We start from the raw sequence: 17,474 nt of genomic DNA on the forward strand, positions 1-17,474 counted from the left end.
TTCTTTGGATGACATTTGGGGTGGTTACCCATTTTCCTTCATTTTTATGTTAATAGAGGCATAGAGATTTATAATTAGTCCCTCTGGTGACCCAGCTGTGCCTATGTTACCGACATAATTGTTTTTGTATGGAGTTAGTACAAAACATTTTTCGGTTTCTATTTCTGACCTCTACTATATAATGCCACCCACCCAGAAGACATGTGGCTAACTAAGCTTTTCCTTAGGGTCTTTAATCTATCTAGGACATGTAGGCTGCTGTCATCCCAGCCAGCCACCAGCCCAGGGCTCGTCCCAAGGGTTGTTCTTGTGATTTTCATGTCATTGCAGATGTGCTGGCTGTGATGTGATAAGGGTTACAGGCTGAGAGGTGGTAAGACAGCCAGAGAGCCAAGCCAGCCACCCAGGATGCTGTGGGGCAGGGGGTCAGGATGAGGTGCTGCGGGTCTGCTCAAACACGGCAACTAGACAGGTGTGCTGGAGAGAGTTGGAAAGGCTGGGAGGTAGCAGAGGCTTGTCCTTGCTGCTGAGACTGTTAACTCCATCCTGTTGTGACACTGTGAGGTGAGACACAGATGCTGTCACCCAGGTGAAGTTTCGGGATTCCGGACTAACAGACAATGATGCCATCCTCAGTCAGAAATCTTCAGTGCAGCTGAGCTTGTAAAGGACGAAGCCCCGAATGTCCGTAGCATTCAAGGCCTTCTGTGTGGTTGTGTTTTAGCTGTCTCTATTTGTCTGTGCTGCTTCCAGATAGGAGCTGTTCATTCCAGCTGGCAGAGCCAGCAGAGGTCTTCTGAGTACACTCAGGCTTTTTTGTTTTTAACTTGTCTGTATACTTGTCTATTTTCTCTTTTAGCATTCATTGGTATTGTTTATGTGTATATATGATGTATATGCAAGTGTGTGCAGAACAGAGGACAATTTTGGGGTGTCAGCTTTCTCCTACTTGTTGAGGCAGGAGCTGTCTTGTTATTGCTGATCAGCCTACTCCCGGCAATTCTCCTGTCTCTGTTTCCTATCTCACGGTAGGAATGCTGAGATTACAGATGGGTGCTGCCACGTCAGGCTTTTGTCCTCCCTCCTCCTCCCAGAGCTGAGGACAGAACTTGGGACCTGGTGCTTCCTAGGCAAGTGCTCTACCCCTGAACTAAATTCTCACCCCCATAATTTATTTATTTTTATTTTATGTGCCTTGATGTTTTGCCTGCATGTATGTCTGTGTGAGGGTGTCAGAACCCCTGGAACTGGAGTTACTACAATTTTGAGTTGCCATGTGGGTGCTGGAAATTGAACCAGGGTCCTCTGAAAGAACAGCCAGTGCTCTTAACCAATAAGCCATCTCTCCAGCCCCACATCTAGCTTTTTTTTTAAAACATAGGTTCTGGAGGTTGAGCTCAGGTAGTCAGATTTGCAGGAAAAAAATCACTTTCACCTGCTGAGTCATTTCACCAGCCCGACTCATTCGTTTTCCAAAGCCACATCAAGTCCCCATTCTTCTAAGAAGCCCCCTGGCCACGCCACCTCCTCATGTAGAAGCAAACCATTGAAGGGGATATTGAGACACTGGCCTCTCTCTCTTTTTCACTTACTGGTAGCAATAGGGTTAAAGCAGTTTGTCCTACCCTGGGTTACCAAATTGCCACAGCCTCAAAGCAGTGAGGCGAACCATGGATTGAAACCTTCAAAACAGTGTGCCGAGATAAACCTTTCTTGTTTCAAAACTGGTTTAAACTCGAGTGTTTTGTTATAGTTAATGAAAGCTAATACACAATCAAATTAAATCCTGAGTCCCACTACCTTCAGCATTGCGCCTTCTCTGTCATAAGCATCATGGGGATTCTGTGAGAGTTAAATGAGCTACTGCAAACAAAGTCTCAATCCAGGGCCTGAGTTATAAAGTCATCAAGCCGAGGTGAGGAATTGTCCTCTCTGAGCCTGGGAAGGCACTGAGGATAGGCATGTTATTGTTTGGGTTGGAAATTAAGCTGAGCAGTAGACTCAGGAGATGCGCTTATTCGATCTGTCCGTTTCCCCGTGTGATCTTGTGGAGGGTAAGAATCACCGTGCTTGCATGCTGAACTCAAACTCCAGTTGACTGACTTTGAGCTAAGCAGACACAGCCAAAATGGACAGCGGCATCCAGGACTGAGAATCCTGGAACGTCATGACTGTCAGACAAGGAGTCCCAGCCATGTACTTCAGCGAGGGACCAGCCTAGGGCTTCTTGTTTATGACCACTCTCCACACACCTGCCATTACTCACCCTTTAAGTCTCTCTAACGGAGGTGCAAAAAGAAGAGCCAGGGCTTAGAACTGCGCCTGGAAAAGCCATGTTTCTTTGGCAATGGGCCGCAGATGACATAACCCTATGGTATCTCGTTACCCGGTTCTTGGCTAATCTTTGTATAAAACTTGTTTAGGTGAAATTTGAGTCTGGAGAAGCCAGTTAAAGTACATTACTTTCTCGCTGTTGAATGCCTCCTGGACTTGGGATAACATTTAATCTAAAGAGTAAAGTGATATTTCCTGAGATAGCAATGAGTTCATGTTTGGAAATTAAACCAACTGAGTTTATTGCATCATTTTTTTTTTAAAGTGCAAACTGTGGTAGTAGATGTTCTCTCTACCAAGTAATGTCTAGCCTGGCCGCTGCACGGGGAGCCATAGACACAGCAGTTTTCAACTCTTAGAAGCTGACCCACTGCCTCTCTGGCTGTGTATGATTCCAGCTTGAGCCATATTTTGGTCTAAGGGGGCTATTATTTGAATACGTAGTTTTCAGGTCCAGGGAAACTCGGCAGCCAGGCCTGTTTTAGATCATGCTTCCTGAGTTTGTGCGACTTGTTCCCTGCCCTTTTATCCTTTGCAAGATGCTTCACTCTCTGTGAAGATTGAATGAGCAAGCCACCTTATGTCTGAGAAGGAGACTGCTGTTTGTGGGCGCTTGTGGACGGCAAGCTAGCCCAAGAGGGGAAAGAGTGAATGTGGGAAATCAGAGGATGAAATGTCTCCCTGTCCCTTTTTTCCCCAAGTTGTGTATATTATAGACATGTGAGAATCCATATATGATTGACCTAAGCTCCTAAAAGGCACTTGACAAAGACTGTCTACAGTTCCATTCCATGACATTTAAACTCCGAAGTCCTGGGGCACTGTCTACAGTTCCATTCCATGACATTTAAACTGCGAAGTCCTGGGACTGGAGAGATGGCTCAATGGTTAAGAGCGCTGGCTACCCTTCCAGATGACACAAGTTTGGTTCCCAGCACCCACATGGTGGCTCACAATCATCTGTAACTCCAGTCTCAGGGGATCTGACACACCAGGCATGCATGCAACACAGACACACATACAAGCAAAACGCCTAAACGTGTAGAGTGAAAATGAAACTGCCAAGTCCTGTTGACTGGGTCTACATGGGCATGGATGTGGATAAAGAATGTCATCTCACGTGCCCTGCTTTTGACTGTGTCATCTGCACCCTTCTTAGCATATGCATTTTCATAGACGAGCTGATACTTATCTTACTTGGAGAATATGGTCCTGGGCTGAGATCCAGAGCCAATCACCAATCCCTTTTCATCAGAATCAACGGCAGCCGCAGAGGTGCTGTCCTTTTGTTCCCTAGAAGTCACCCAGCACCTGCTACATGCCCAGTGCTCAGTCACCACTTTTATTTTTCAGCAGCATGCAGAGTGATTACATGCAATCCAGGGTTTCTTATTATAAACCTAATAAAAACAAGTAAGTCCATGGGGTAGCTAGTGGGAAGAGCTGAGTCTCTTGTGGCTCCAAACCTCTTGGTTTTAGCTGCAGCCGGGTCCCAACCCAGTAGAGGTTCACTCCACCATCAACATTGGCTAAGCATTTCCAGGGTTCTGCAGTGACATGCTATGTCCTAGATGTTTGAGGGCAGCTCCAGGAATCTTCTGGCATGGCTCCTGAGTAAACCCCAACACACTGGGTCTGGGGAAAATGGAGAATGTAGACATCTACCTTGCGCCTGTCATTTGGATGCCGCCTCATATGTGCCCTGCAGGCTTCTTCCCACACCTTTCCTCCTTGGAGAATGTGGTCCTGGACTGAGACTGGGGCAAGACACCAGGCCCTTTACATCAGAAGCAAGTTATCACAAGGCCCCATTACTTCTGGGTTTTACTGTGTGTTCCCAAGAAGGGCCCAATGGGTTCTAGGTCTCAACTTAGTGGATGTAGAGTTAATTCACCTGTTGTATATAATAACAGGCTATCTGATGAAGACATTTAATTCTGATACTTGGGGTTACGTTTGGAAGATGGGTTGAGCCTCCTTGAATTTCTGTGGCTTCAGACTGTCCATTGGAGTGGTGGATCTCTAGTTGTTCTGGGTCTTAAATGCTTTGCATGCACCAGATGCTGTGTCCAGTCCAGGAAATAGGAAGGTGATGAAGATGCCCGCTCCTCCCCCAGCATTTGTGTTGTGGAGGGCTTCTCTCGTAAGCGTGAGCTGGATGCTAGTATTGCAGGAAAGGCATCCGCTGGTGAGCGTGCCTCTCAGTAGACTCACAGGCAGGGCTTGCCAACTGGTTGTCAGTGGCAAGCGGAGACAGGGAGAGTTTGAAGAGTCCTGAGGCTTTTAGCCTGGGAAATGCGTACTGCAGTCTTGAGAGATCCGTAAGGCAAGAGGGAGTTGCAGCAGAGAGTAGCCAGCTAGACATGATGGATTGGTTTTGGCAGTACCACGGTGGAAGTTATTCATAGCATTTTTCAAGTTCTGTTGAATATTTATCTACACTGTGGTCCAAATGGTACAAGTGGAATGTGAATCAACGTAAGCAATGCCTGTGCCCCCATCCCTCCTCTCCTCCTGGGGACAGAACCCGTGGGCCTTCACTAAGCTGCCTTGTTAGCTCCCCAGCTCCAGGACGGTTGATAAATTGCAGAAACTCTGACTGAATCCAAAGGCAAACTGCCTTCGTACCTCGCCTGCTTGAGTCCATAGGGTCAGCATAACCTGTCTCACCCCAGGCTCTAAGGAATGAGGAGAAAGAGGGCCAGAGGTGCCTCTCCTGAGAGTGAAAGGGACTTCATGGAGCCTCGTGCCTGGCTTTAAACACAGCAACACTACCTACTGGTGACCTAGTCCCAAGGCATCCTTTGGTATCCAGGTAGAACTGGTACCCAGACTCCTGCCAATAGCACAACCTGTGATGCTCAGGTACCTGTGTAAAACGGTGTTTTCATATGACCTACACACACCTTCCTGTGTTCTTTAACTCATCTGTGCATCGCTTACAGAACTTAATACGATGGAATGGCATGTAATTAGTTATTACACACACTGTTTAGGTCTGGACACGTTCAGCAGAAATGCAGTTTTTAAAAAAGATTTTTGATCTGTTGCTGGTTGAATTGCAGATTAGGAACCTGTGGACACACAGAGGGTGCCCTACACTGACCTGTGCCAAGCCAGATTAGGCACAACTCCTCTTGTGGGAAGAGTGGCCCGGTTATAGAGAAAACATCAAACAAATGAGTAGAGAGTCATTTTCTTGGGAACCTAAGTGGGAACTTGGGACAAAGGGCAAAGGGGGAAAGTTCCATTTCTTTCCATGAACGTGGCTGCTTACTGCCAAGCTTTCCACAGAGAAACTGGGGCAAGCAGACTCGTGTGGACAGAACACTTCTACACACGACTCAGCATGAACCCGGAGCTGCCGTGTGTGTGTGTGTGTGTGTGTGTGTGTGTGTGTGTGTGTGTGTATGTGTGTGTGTGTGTGTGTGTGTGTGTGTGTGTGTGTAAACAGCATGCCAGATGGATGACTGGCTTCTCAGCAGGACATAGAACCCCCACCCCTCCCCGAGGTGGCTGCTGAAGCTGAGGAGGGAGTCTGTGATGCACTGACATTAGCAACAGCATAACTTGGTCCAGATCATCATGATCTTGGACAGATGACAATTCGTCTGGACCTCAGAGTCTCTGGTGGGAACCTTGGAAGATTAGCTGAGTCTTTTCTCATGGGGAGTCAGCACTGGTGCTCAGTAGATGGTAGAGTTAAGAAGGTTCTGGGAATGGCTCAGTGGTTAAGAACACTTAGTCCTCTGGCAAAGGACTCAAGTTCAGTGCCCAGCACCCATGTCAGGTGGGCCACAGCCACCTGTAGCTTCAGCTCTGGGGAGGTTCAGTGTCTTCCTCTGGCCCTCATGGGCTCTATATGCATGTGCACGCACACATACCCACACACCTCTAATTAAAAATAGTATTTTTTTTTTATTTAAAAAAGGTTCTAGAAATTCGGACTTGTCTGCAGGCTAAGGGACCTTTAGAAAGCTTCCAGAAGCTGGGACTTGAGGGCCGACTGGAGGGAGGTGAGGTTAGAAAGGGGAGATTGCAGGTGAGGTGAATGGGAAGTGGAAAGGCACGGATTTTCGTGACTTTATGAAATCTTTGTGCAGCTAGCAGGAGAGTGACTCGTGCGCCGTAGGTGTTCCTGGCTCAGAGGACTAGGATTGACTCTCTTCTTAGAGAGCCTACATGCCAACCCTGACGTTTACTTGCTCCATTCCAAGTAGTGTGGTGCCAAGGATAATTTAGCGTGAATATTTCAAGGGTAATATGTTCCAGATGTAGTGCTAAATAACGCCCCCACCAGCCCCCCACCTTTGCTCTTTCTACTCCTGCAAGCCAGGGTTTCTCGGCCCATCTCCTGGTTGACATCTGCTTGACAGACAAGTCCCTGAAGCCTGTCCCACAGGTTACAGGATGTCCAGTAGTGCCCTTAGCATCTGCCTTTTGTGATGTATTTGGTGCCAATTCCGTCATCTCAGCTTTGGGGAGGTGAAAGCATAAAGATTTGGAATTCAAGGGTAACCTGGTGTACAGGAGATAATGTCTCAAAAAACAAAGCATTGTTAAGCCCCTGAAATACTAAGGTCAACTGGGTGTGGTGGTGCACAACTTTAGTCCCAGTACTCAGGAGAGAGAGGCAGTTGGATCTCTAAGTTTGAGGCCAGTCTGGTCTACAGAGTGAGTTCTAGGACAGCCAAGGCTACACAGAGAAACTCTGCCTCAGAAAATGAAAAGAAGAGAGAGAGAGAGAGAGAGAGAGAGAGAGAGAGAGAGAGAGAGAGAGAGAGAAGGAAGAGAAGGAGGGAGGAAGGAAACAAAGAAAGAAAGGAAGGAAGGAAGAAAGAAAGAAATTCCAAGGTCCATTCCTTGACCTTCTCAAAACTTTGGTATAGGGAGGTTTGACCTGCCCTCCCCTAGCCCCAAGTAGAAGTCATGGATGTGTTTGCAGGCCTCATTGTTACTGGAACTGGTATGAGGTTGGTAGCTTAGCAATGCACAAAGCCTTGGGTTTCATCCCCAGCATGCATAAAACTGGGTGTGATGGTGCATGCCTATAATCCTACACCTAAGAAGGGAGGCAAGAGAATCTGAAGTTCAGGGTCATCCTCCATTACATAGTGAGTTTGAGGCCAGCTTGGGATACACAAGACTCTTTCTCAAAAACAAGCAAACATCAGCAACAATGGGGACAGCCTAAAATGGCTTACTGTTGGGCCCTTTGTGAATATCAGCTAGGCATAGACTTCAATCCAACCAAAGAGAATCATGCAGGTTGGTATAAGAGAAGTGAACCCAGGTCTCATCTTAGAAATGAATCGGTCAGGTCTCGATTAAAGACAGAATCACTCATGCCCTCTGAGTATGGACTGTCCAATGGTGAGATGAAGAATTGGTTGGACAGGATAGCCTATAATTGGGCTAAGCATCTTGGCACACTGTTCTGAACATTGCTAGTTGTCTTGCAGTAGCGCTGGGGCCTCTCTGCCCCTCCCTGGAGCAGAGCCTCAGCTGTATGAAGCATGGAGAAGTCATGAAGATTCTTTACATTCTCAGACTACTTTCTGGGAATCTTGCAAAGCCCCGACTTCTTCTCTGATTACTCTTCTCGTGGCTGAGTTCAACAGCATTTTGCAAACCTGGACTTTGAATCTGGGAAAATGCTTTATGACCATTTTTATGACCTCAAAGCAACCCACAAGGCAACTAACTTCCTTCTCTCTGCCAAAGGGGAAAAACCAAGGGCCTGGTAAATTGCCCAGGATCTCCCCGGCTCTGCCGTTCATTGTGTGCAGCTCTCATGTGCCCAGAAGGGCCATGGTTTGCTCCGGGAAGAGCCTGTCAGCAGCCTCAGCTCACATTCTTATGGCCTTCATGGTCTTCCCTGGGAAGGAGGATGGCCCAGTTCAGAGAGCCATATACGGTCAGGGCTGTATGTTCTCAATGCGGAGTTCCAGTGCAAACCCATTCTTTCATACTTGAGCCAGCTGACATCCAGAGAGGGATTTGCTTCAGGTCACAGACCAACATCCCTGACTTCAACCCTGTGCAGTTTTTACTCTCGGGTGCCCCGGGAGCCATTTTTCCTTCATAGAGGCAGAATAGTCTGGTGAGCACATCCAAGGCTTCTCAGGGTACAAGGTAGTCTAAGAAACAGAACAAGGCTGCTGGAGCCTGGTTTCCTCAGTCCCTGTCCAGCACAGCTACTCACCTGTGCAACCATCCAGACCTCAAATTTTCTCATCTGTGTGGGGGATAATCGTGGTCCCTCTTCTCCTGGGATCTGCGGAAGACTGTGGAGGGCTCATGGCAGTATTACTGTCACAGCACAGTATTACTGCTATTCTGGCTATTGTATGAGTCTCAGCTGCTGCTCACTGGCTCTGTGACCCCCGAGAAAGTGATCCAGCATCTCTGAGCCTTGGGTATCCTTTCTGTAGTGATAATTCTGGTGTAGTATGGCAGCTGATCCAAAACCAGAACATGTCTGTTTAGAAGATCCAGGCGTACTCACATCTCTCATCCCAAGACGTGAGGATGCTGTGGAGGAGTCAGCTACGGCTTTGACTTGGCTCAGCACCACACAGTTGCTTGGGTCTCTCCTTTCCCAAGAGTTGGACTCGGGGGAGCATCTGCTGACTCTTCAGCATCGGCGACTTGACCACTTAAAGAGAAGGCTGCTGTATTTTTCAGGCACTGGGGAGATGGCTCCATCAGGAAAATATTTGCTGTGCAAGGGTGAGGACCTGAGTTGAGTCCTATCATTCATGAGAAGCCAGGCACTGAGGCATATGTGTGTAATCTCAGCACAGGCGGTTTCTTCTGGCTCCGGGGTCAGTCTTGCTGAATCAGTGAGCTCCAGGTTGAGTGGGAGATTCTATCGAACAATAAGGTGGAGGGTGACAGAAGAAGACACCAGCTATCAACCACACACACACACACACACACACACACACACACACACACACACACAGAGAGAGAGAGAGAGAGAGAGAGAGAGAGAGAGAGAGAGAGAGAGAGAGAGAGAGAATACTACCACCCGCATTTTCAAATTCATGTCACTGTGATGGGGCACTTGCTACATGGCCAGATTTGTTCTGTCCCCTTACATGGATTATCTCATTTATCTGCACAACAGCCTTGTGGCTTAAGTACCATTAGTGTCCCCCTTTGATAGATAGTGAAGCCAAGTCTCAAAAGATAGCTTACCCAAAGTTATAGACGTAGTGAAAAGGAGAACCACAATTCTGAGCTCAGATCAATCTGGCTTAAAGAATCTATACCCATAAGCCCTCGTTAGAAACTGTGCCTAGCCCCGGCTGCCGCCAAGTCCCATATAGAGCAGACATCACTCACGCTAAGAATGCCAAGAAACAGTGGCGCTTGGTCCCAGGTTAACCATTACCGCCTCACCAGCTGCTGGATGGCAAGAGGACAAGCCTTCCCCTGCCCCACCCAGCCTGCACTTCACATCTGCTGGGGCCTGTGAGCAGCCAGGCTGCAAAGCCCCTTTCCTTTTGCCGGGAGCATATGCTAACAGGTCTGTAGGAGGCTGTGCCTGAGGGCTGTTCAGAGGAGCTCCCGGCTCCCCAGGGAAGCTCCAGCCCATTGCTGTTGGTGAATTCACATGGCAAAGCCCTTGGGGTGCTGTAGACTCTTTCTCCCCCACAAAACAGTTCCCAAGTGAGGATATCAACAACTGTCACTTTTCTTAAGCTAGGTAAGAGCTTGGAATGGGCAAGTGGTTGGTTAGTAGAGAGGACTGTGACCATCCAGACGGCAGCCACTCAGTCTCCTCAAGGAAAGCCTGGCCAGGGGAGAGGTAGAAGCAGGTGGAGGTGTGGGAGAAGTTGTAGGGCTTGGGATTGACTCCTCCAAATGTCAGCATTATGGCTACATGTTCTGGGCTTCACTTGTGCCTCCTCTATATGGAGATGGTCACCTGTTCCCATCCAATAAGACTGTGGAGGGGAGGGGTAGCAAACATTGAACAGAGGTGCTAATGGGTTGCCCAGCCGCCGCCGCTGGGGATGTTTCTCCTGCCCTTTCTGCTCAGCACAGCCCTGGGCCTCCAGAGGGAGGGGCCTGGGGGTGCTTACTCTGCTTATGTGTGGCAAAGAGGAAACCCATTCTGAGACCTAATGGGGAATGTCTCTGCCTGTTTTCCCAAACACATATGCCCAGGCCAGGTCACAGGCCTCAAAAGTGTCTGTGCCAGGGGCACTTGCTAAAGTTCCTAGGCTATTTCCTCTCCCCACCAAATCCCAGCAGTCAAAACTCTCACTGCCGAAGTGCGTGAATCTCAGCAGTTGGTACATGGGCCCTACTTCTACCCACAGCAGGACTTGGCTAGTGTCTTGGCTTCTCGGGCCTGGTTGCCCCCTAGGCTGCAGCAAGGGAGACTTTTGGACTCAGTATAGAGCTGTGTTCTGGCTGTCTGGATGCCATTGGCACATCAGGCTTGTGGGGGAGCAGAGCTCTGGGCCTATGGGCCTCTGCTGTTCTTTGAGGCAGCTGGAGGCAAAGGCCTTCTCTGGAAATTTCCCAGCAGTTAGGGAGCCCACTGGGCTACATGCCTGGTTTATGTGTCCCTTCTGAACAGCCCTTCTGCCTTATTTGAGACTTCCGGCTACATTGATTGATAGGTGCCCTTGATACTCCTATCTGGACACGCTTTCTGGGCTCACTGAAGCATAATGCTGTAGCACATTCTTCCTTAGAAGTTACATTTGGTTTGTTCTGAGAAGGTTTTGGGTGCTTAACTTTAAAATTGCAGAGTAAGGATTTTGAGAGTTGGAGTTATGAGGAATGGAGGAAGCTGGTAGAAGCCAGGGAGCTCCCCACAGCTCAGTCTGAGGGAGTCTTTTTCTATAGTACTGTTGGAATGAGTGCCCTGCATTTTCCTGGGTGCAAACATTAAATCTGAAGGTGCCTTTTGATGTCTGTTTTTGGATTAGAGCTTTTTGGTGTGTGTCTAATCAGTTCCTCCTTTTATGGTGACTGAATTTAGAAAAGTCAATCAAAGCAGCTGAAATTCCAGCAAAGTTGCAATAGAATACATTCATGAAGCTTCGCTTCAGATCTCCCCGGAGCATTTGTTCCCCTTCAAAGGCTCTCTTCTCTCCCTTCCCTCACTGTCTCTAGCCTCCAGCCTCTTGTACCTGTGGCCTGACCTCCCCGCTTCCTCTCCTGACCGCACCCCTCAGGTTGACCTCCTGAGAGCAGAAATCACATGCGTTGCTCACTATTGAAGCCTCTCTGTGGCTGTCCCCTGCATGTAGAAGAGAATCCATCTCACCTCATCCTGGAAGTGGTGGCCTGGGAGATCCTCTGTCATCCATCCTCTGCTTGCCTCCTGTCATGACCACCTGGGACTACTTCCTCTTCTTTCAGGATCTTGGTTCCCTCCCACCTGTGGGCTTGGTGGGGCCATTCCCCTTTCCTAGAACATTTGCGTTAGGGAACGAGTAAATCCTGAATGAATGTGCATTGTTTGACATGCGCACAGCTGTGTCAGAAGGACCAATGGGTGTGTCAAAGTTTTCCTCTCTTCTGAGTGTGAATGTTAACAGTGTTTGCAGAAAATGTCCACTGTATCTCCCCCAACCCTGGGTGTTTATGGCCTGAAGACTGCTCCCCTACAGAACCTGCCTCCTTGGTCAGCTGTATATAGTAACCCTACCTCCTTATTTATCTGTATGTAATAACTTGCCTCCCTGTGCAGCTGGAACTGCAATAATTCCACCTCTCTGTTCAACTGTATATAATAAACACGCTAAGCTTCCAGGATACTGCAGCTTCTCCGTCTGAGAACCCAGCCCATCTTTTCTGTCTCTATGTTTGCAAGTATTCATTCCCTTGGGGCCCTGGTTAGGTTAATCCCTAGAGCCATGCAAAGATTTAGCACCTAGCCTGTGGTATCCTGAGAGGTCTCACTGCCATCACAGCGCCCTCTTCAGGTGTGGTCTCACAGAGCACCACACTGGATGGCTTCCTTTGCAAGTGTGTTTGATTATTTGTCATTGATCCCACCCCGAATTTGGGATATGCCTATTGGATTTTCTATGAGTTTGTGGTACCCAGAACAACATCTGGTCAAAGGATGGGTCCAATAAACATCTACCAAATGAATGAATAGCCTCAGGCAGGGTCCTGTGCTTAGAGTCATAAGGAGCCTTCCTTCCCACCTCATAAGCCATCATTAGCACAGTCCCTGGAGAGGATGGATGGCATGCTGGGGTAAGATGATGTTGCTATAGTGGTTAGATTGCATAGTGGTATCTTTTTTAATCTTTGTGTGATCTAGTTTGTGGCTCACACTTCTGATTTTTTTAACCTCCTAAGGACTGCTGGGAAAGAGCTCAACTCATTTGCCTAACAAAACAAGCAGGACCCCACCCTGAAGAAAGCTGTGACCTTATATGCCGCTGTTGCTGGCAATAGATATAACAACCATTTCCCCAGAAGACAGTTCCTTTATCGAGTACGGTCTAGAATATTCTTTGTGACATTTTCCTAAAACTGGCTATGGCAGGTCTACCAGGGATTTGGCCAAATTCGGTCCCATGAGCAGTGAATTACTTTCTTGCCATTGCTGCTGACCTGTGCTCCCCTTAGGACAAGTGTGTACATTTACAGGCTGGCTGGAGAGAAGATGCCAGCCACCTTTCTTTCCTGTGTTTCCTGTGATTGTGAACTCACACCTAGCGATTTCTTAGTTCTTCTGCTTTAGTTCTGTGTCCTTTCCCACTTCCCGCTCACGTATTTGGATAACTAATTACGAATTGTCCCCTCCTGTAACTCCGCCCTAGTTCATTCTGCTGCTGTGATAAAAACAGCTTAGGGGAGGAAAGTGTTTGCTTGGTTTACACTTCCGGGTCACTATCCGTTGAGGGAAGTCAAGGCAGGATGCTGTAGCAGCAACCACGGAGGAATGCTCCTTGCTCGTCTGTCCTCTCCCTCCCTTACAAGTGCATAGGTAGCTAACTTCCTTTATAGCCCAGGACCACCTCCCCTGGGATGGCGCTGCACATGATAGGATAGGTCTTCCCGAGTCAGTAATCCTGACAATTCCCCAAAGACAGACTAACCTGACGAAATTACTCAATTGAGATTCCTTTCAGGTAATTCTAGGCAGTGTCAAGTTGACAGTTAATGCAAACTAGGGCTAACTGAGATTCAGTATGTTGAAAACTGAATTCAGAGAGAATTTTAAATGGGGTGATCATTGAAGTCAGTGGTTTAACTTAAAAGCCATGGGTGCCCTACTTAGTGTCCTGTGAAGTGGGTACCACACTAGTTCCTGTCCCCAGCTCCGGATGGAGACCAAACACCCTGCCCAGTGCCCCAGGCTATGTCAGGCTTCTGGCCTGACTCTGGCGGGCCATTTCCCTGTAACCAAATTATTCCCAAGAGCTCACAAAGTGGGGCAGTAAGTTATTTCCAATGAATTGTGAACGTTCTCAGAGACATCTCATGCTATTTTGATAAGTCCAATAGATTAGATATTTTAAATTCTCCAGTAAATATATTTGTAATATTTGTAATATTTGACTTAACACCTTGTCACCAAGTATAGTCATTCTTATATGAGATTTGCCATTTTTGCCTGACTTGTCTACAGCTTGTATCACTTATTTACTTCCTGTTCTCTTCACATTGATTACATAATCTGAATAACTATGTAAAGAGAAAACTGTTTAACTGCTCAGGCAAAAGCAGCCTTACTGGGCATCGTAGAAGGTAACCATACAAATAAATATAGCTATTAAAATAAGATGCCTGGGGCAGAGGAGAGGACTCAGAACTGCTCTTAAAGAGGACTCAAGTTCAGTTCCCAGCACCCATGTCAGGTAGTTTCCAGGAGAATCTGAGGCCCTCTTTTGGCCTTCTAGGGCACTACACCCATGTGCGCATGTTTGCACACATATACCCTCCCACATATACAAAATAAGAAATCATGAAATAAATCTTTAGAAGCCCGCTTGCACACACTCTTCTATAATGCACACCCACCGCTGGCTTCCTTTGTCACATTTTCTGGGACATGGATGGCAAAGCTAATCTAACTGTTTATACTGCTGGGGGTCAAACTCATGGACTTATGTATGCTCAGCATGTGCTCTACCACTAGCTATATCCCTGCCCGCTCCCCGAGCTACTGGTGACCAGTGAGAAATAAAGAAACCTAAGGGGAGGCTCCCATGATGGTCAGGATGTTTTAGCGGGGAATGTGGACGCCCGTAAAAAAAAAAGCTGATTCACAAGGACAGTGAAAGTCACCTCCAGGACAGGATTGCTTTTGGCCTTTGCCATAGGACAAATGTGGGCAGTCGCTTCTTTTGCTAGCATAAGACTTTGTAGATATTGCAGCCCTCCTTGGCTCTGGGCAGGGCTGGCTGGGCAATGCTCTCCTCTGTCAGTTCCTCAGATTGCAGTGCTGGTGAAAGACCCTGTGAGAAGGTGTCCACTTGAGTTCAGCTGGCTTCGAGGATGGAAATAAATCTATTCCACAGTGGTCTTGTGTAGTGAGCAGCTCCTAAGAGTGGAGCTGGGCACTGAACTGCACATAGATGGCGGAGGTGGGGAGGTGGGGGGGTGGGGGAGTGGGGAGTGGGGGGTGGATGGTGGGGGGGTATAAGCCTTAGGAGCTGAAGTACAACTGGAGAACTCATCAATTGGGGTAGTCTGGAAACTAGCAACGAGGTAACGCCAGCAGAAAGAGACATGAATGGGGCACTCACAGAATTCCCAGTGAACAGAATTCAGGCCTTCCCGCAGTTAGATTTTTCCCTTTCCATCATCTCTAGTATTGTAACCCTGAAACCAAGAGTCCAACCACACCTGCCTAACTTCTGTTCTTCCAACAAGAAAGGTGGTCTCCATCTCATTCCTGCCTACCAGAAATGCAAGGCGATCTGGGACTTGTGTGGGTTTTCTGGTTTCTACAATAGGTAGGAGGGGTTGAAAGAAAGCCTAGGAGGAGGCCAAAGTGGAATGTCAACAGACAATAAAACTACTAGGAGATGAGGCAGAGAACCAGGGTGAGTGCAGATCCTATGTGCATGGTACCAGCCGCGTCAAGGAAGGAGAGTGGAGGGTGGGCTTGACCTGGGCTTCGCGGAATTCTGTCAGGGTATGTGAAAGGCTATGGTAGGAAGGTTCACGGTGCGGGGAAGTCAGAGGTGAACTGGCAGGGCTAGCCCTGCCGGCCTGAGGGCTTGAAAAGCCCCAGCTTCCTTTGTTCTCGGCCTTTTCTAGTCCTCACGTCTGTGCTCTTGCTTTATCTGCAGTAGTTTAGCCTCAGAAAGCCTAGTAACACATGGAAGGCCACACTAGCGTTAGGCATCTGAGCCATGATGCTAAATACCAGCAGGGCTGAGCCTGGAGCCGGCATGCCCACCCCCAAAGCAACACTGCCATGGTGTGGGTGGAAGGGAGGCAGGAGGGGAAGAGAAGCCACGTAGCAATGAGGTCTGCATGCAAGGCTAAGAATTCTGGGCTCTGCCTTCCACCTTAGAAAGGGTCCCAGAGGCTGGAGAGCAGGAGAGGAAGTGTGCAGGCCAGTGCAGCAGGGGGATGTGGGTTTGGTTATCACATGGAAAAGGCCGGCCAGAGGCAGGGAGCAAGAGCAGGCAAGGCCAGTAGGCCCCTGTGCATTCAGTGTTTGCCCTCCTCTTAGGTGGCTTTTCCAAGAGCACGAACTCCTCCCTAACAAAGCCTGAGCCTTAGGGAGTGTGAGGTTTTCAGTTTGGGCAATGAAGCGGCACCTTCTGAAAAGCGTGTTTCCTTCACTCAACAGTGGTTTTGATCTTTAAGGTCAAGGGTCAGCTTTCACACACACCACTCATTCTTCCTTTTTCTCTTCTGTAGGGCTTTTTAATGCCTTGCTAGTGACATAAGCAATCTGATCCACACTTCCTCCTTCCCTCCCTCCCTCTCACCTGAGTTTCCTCCTCCCCCTCCTTACCTTCCCTCCTCATCTTTCTCCTCCTCTGCCACTCTCCCCCCTTCCCCCTCCTCCCCCTCCCCTTCCTGGGCCCCTTTTTCCTGTCTCATGTAGCCAAAGCTGATCGCAAACTCGCTGTGTACCTCAAGGCTGGCCTTGAACTTGTGAACTTCCTGTCTGAGCCTCCAGAGTGCAGTGGTTTACCTTTCCAGCTAATCTACTCTGGTCATGGTGGTGAGTGGGAACAGGTCAGCCCCTGTGTAAACAGACACTGGGAACTGATGCTTCTGGTGGAAGAGAGCCAGTCCTTGAATTCAGAAATCCCCGCTTCAGCACCGTAGCCTGCCACTTTGGGGGCAGGGGCCTCTAGAACTTGGGAACTTAGTGTCCCTGAGCACCTGTCTCCCCTCTGAGCGGCAGAGATAACAGTGACCCTTATCATGTGTTTCATAAGAAGTCAGTGAAGTCAGCAGTGCAAAGCGTCGTGGTGGATACGCACAGGCTAGGAGTTCTAGAAATACCTGTCACCTTCTCTTTCAGCCGTGAGCATGTGGGAGTGTGGGGGCTGAAGTCAGCTTGTGTGGCCTTCCTCCTAATGAGCCTCCCGAGTGCAGGCCTGCATGTCCTGATGGTCCTGGTCCCAGCCTCTGCTTCCTGGCATTGCGGACATCGGACATCGACAGACGCATTTCTTCCCACACTTGGAGATGGTTCCCTGAGCTCAGCAGGGACACAGCTTCCCTGAAGTGACTACCGCTCCACAGCATCACCAGCTGCTGATCTGTTAGCAGATGCACTGAACCTGCTAACTTGGCTTTGTCACAACATCCCTTCTGTAATAGACCCCCTCCCACACCGCCCCCTCAGAGCTCCCTTCCCAGCATTCAGGGAGCTGCGAGCCGGTTGACCACCCGGATGCTTGCCACCACCAGTGCAGGGCTAGAAGCTTTCGCAAGACTCCAGGCATCTGGCTCATCTTATCCAGATAGCTCTTGGAATTTTAATCTTCCCATTGTGGGTTTCCATAAATCTGGGTTGGAACTGTCACCCCCAATCTCCTCTGCTGTGGGAATATGGCTTTGAAAAACTGTGCAGAGGCAGTGGAGCAGGCCTAAGTGTGGCCAACCAGCAAGGATGCTCTTGGGTTGTTAGAGAGGGGCCACCAGCAGGGAGTTCCCAGGCTTTTTGCTGGACAACC

At 48.6% G+C, this 17,474-nt stretch overlaps 1 protein-coding gene across 1 annotated transcript in view; it reads left to right on the plus strand.

Moving 5' to 3' along the window:
• Nav2 (neuron navigator 2) overlaps positions 1–17,474 on the plus strand; it is a 371,946-nt gene that overhangs the window by 65,845 nt on the left and 288,627 nt on the right. The window lies entirely within an intron of this gene.

Source organism: Peromyscus eremicus, chromosome 1, assembly GCF_949786415.1.
Source record: "Peromyscus eremicus chromosome 1, PerEre_H2_v1, whole genome shotgun sequence".
Classification (NCBI taxonomy): domain Eukaryota; kingdom Metazoa; phylum Chordata; class Mammalia; order Rodentia; family Cricetidae; genus Peromyscus; species Peromyscus eremicus.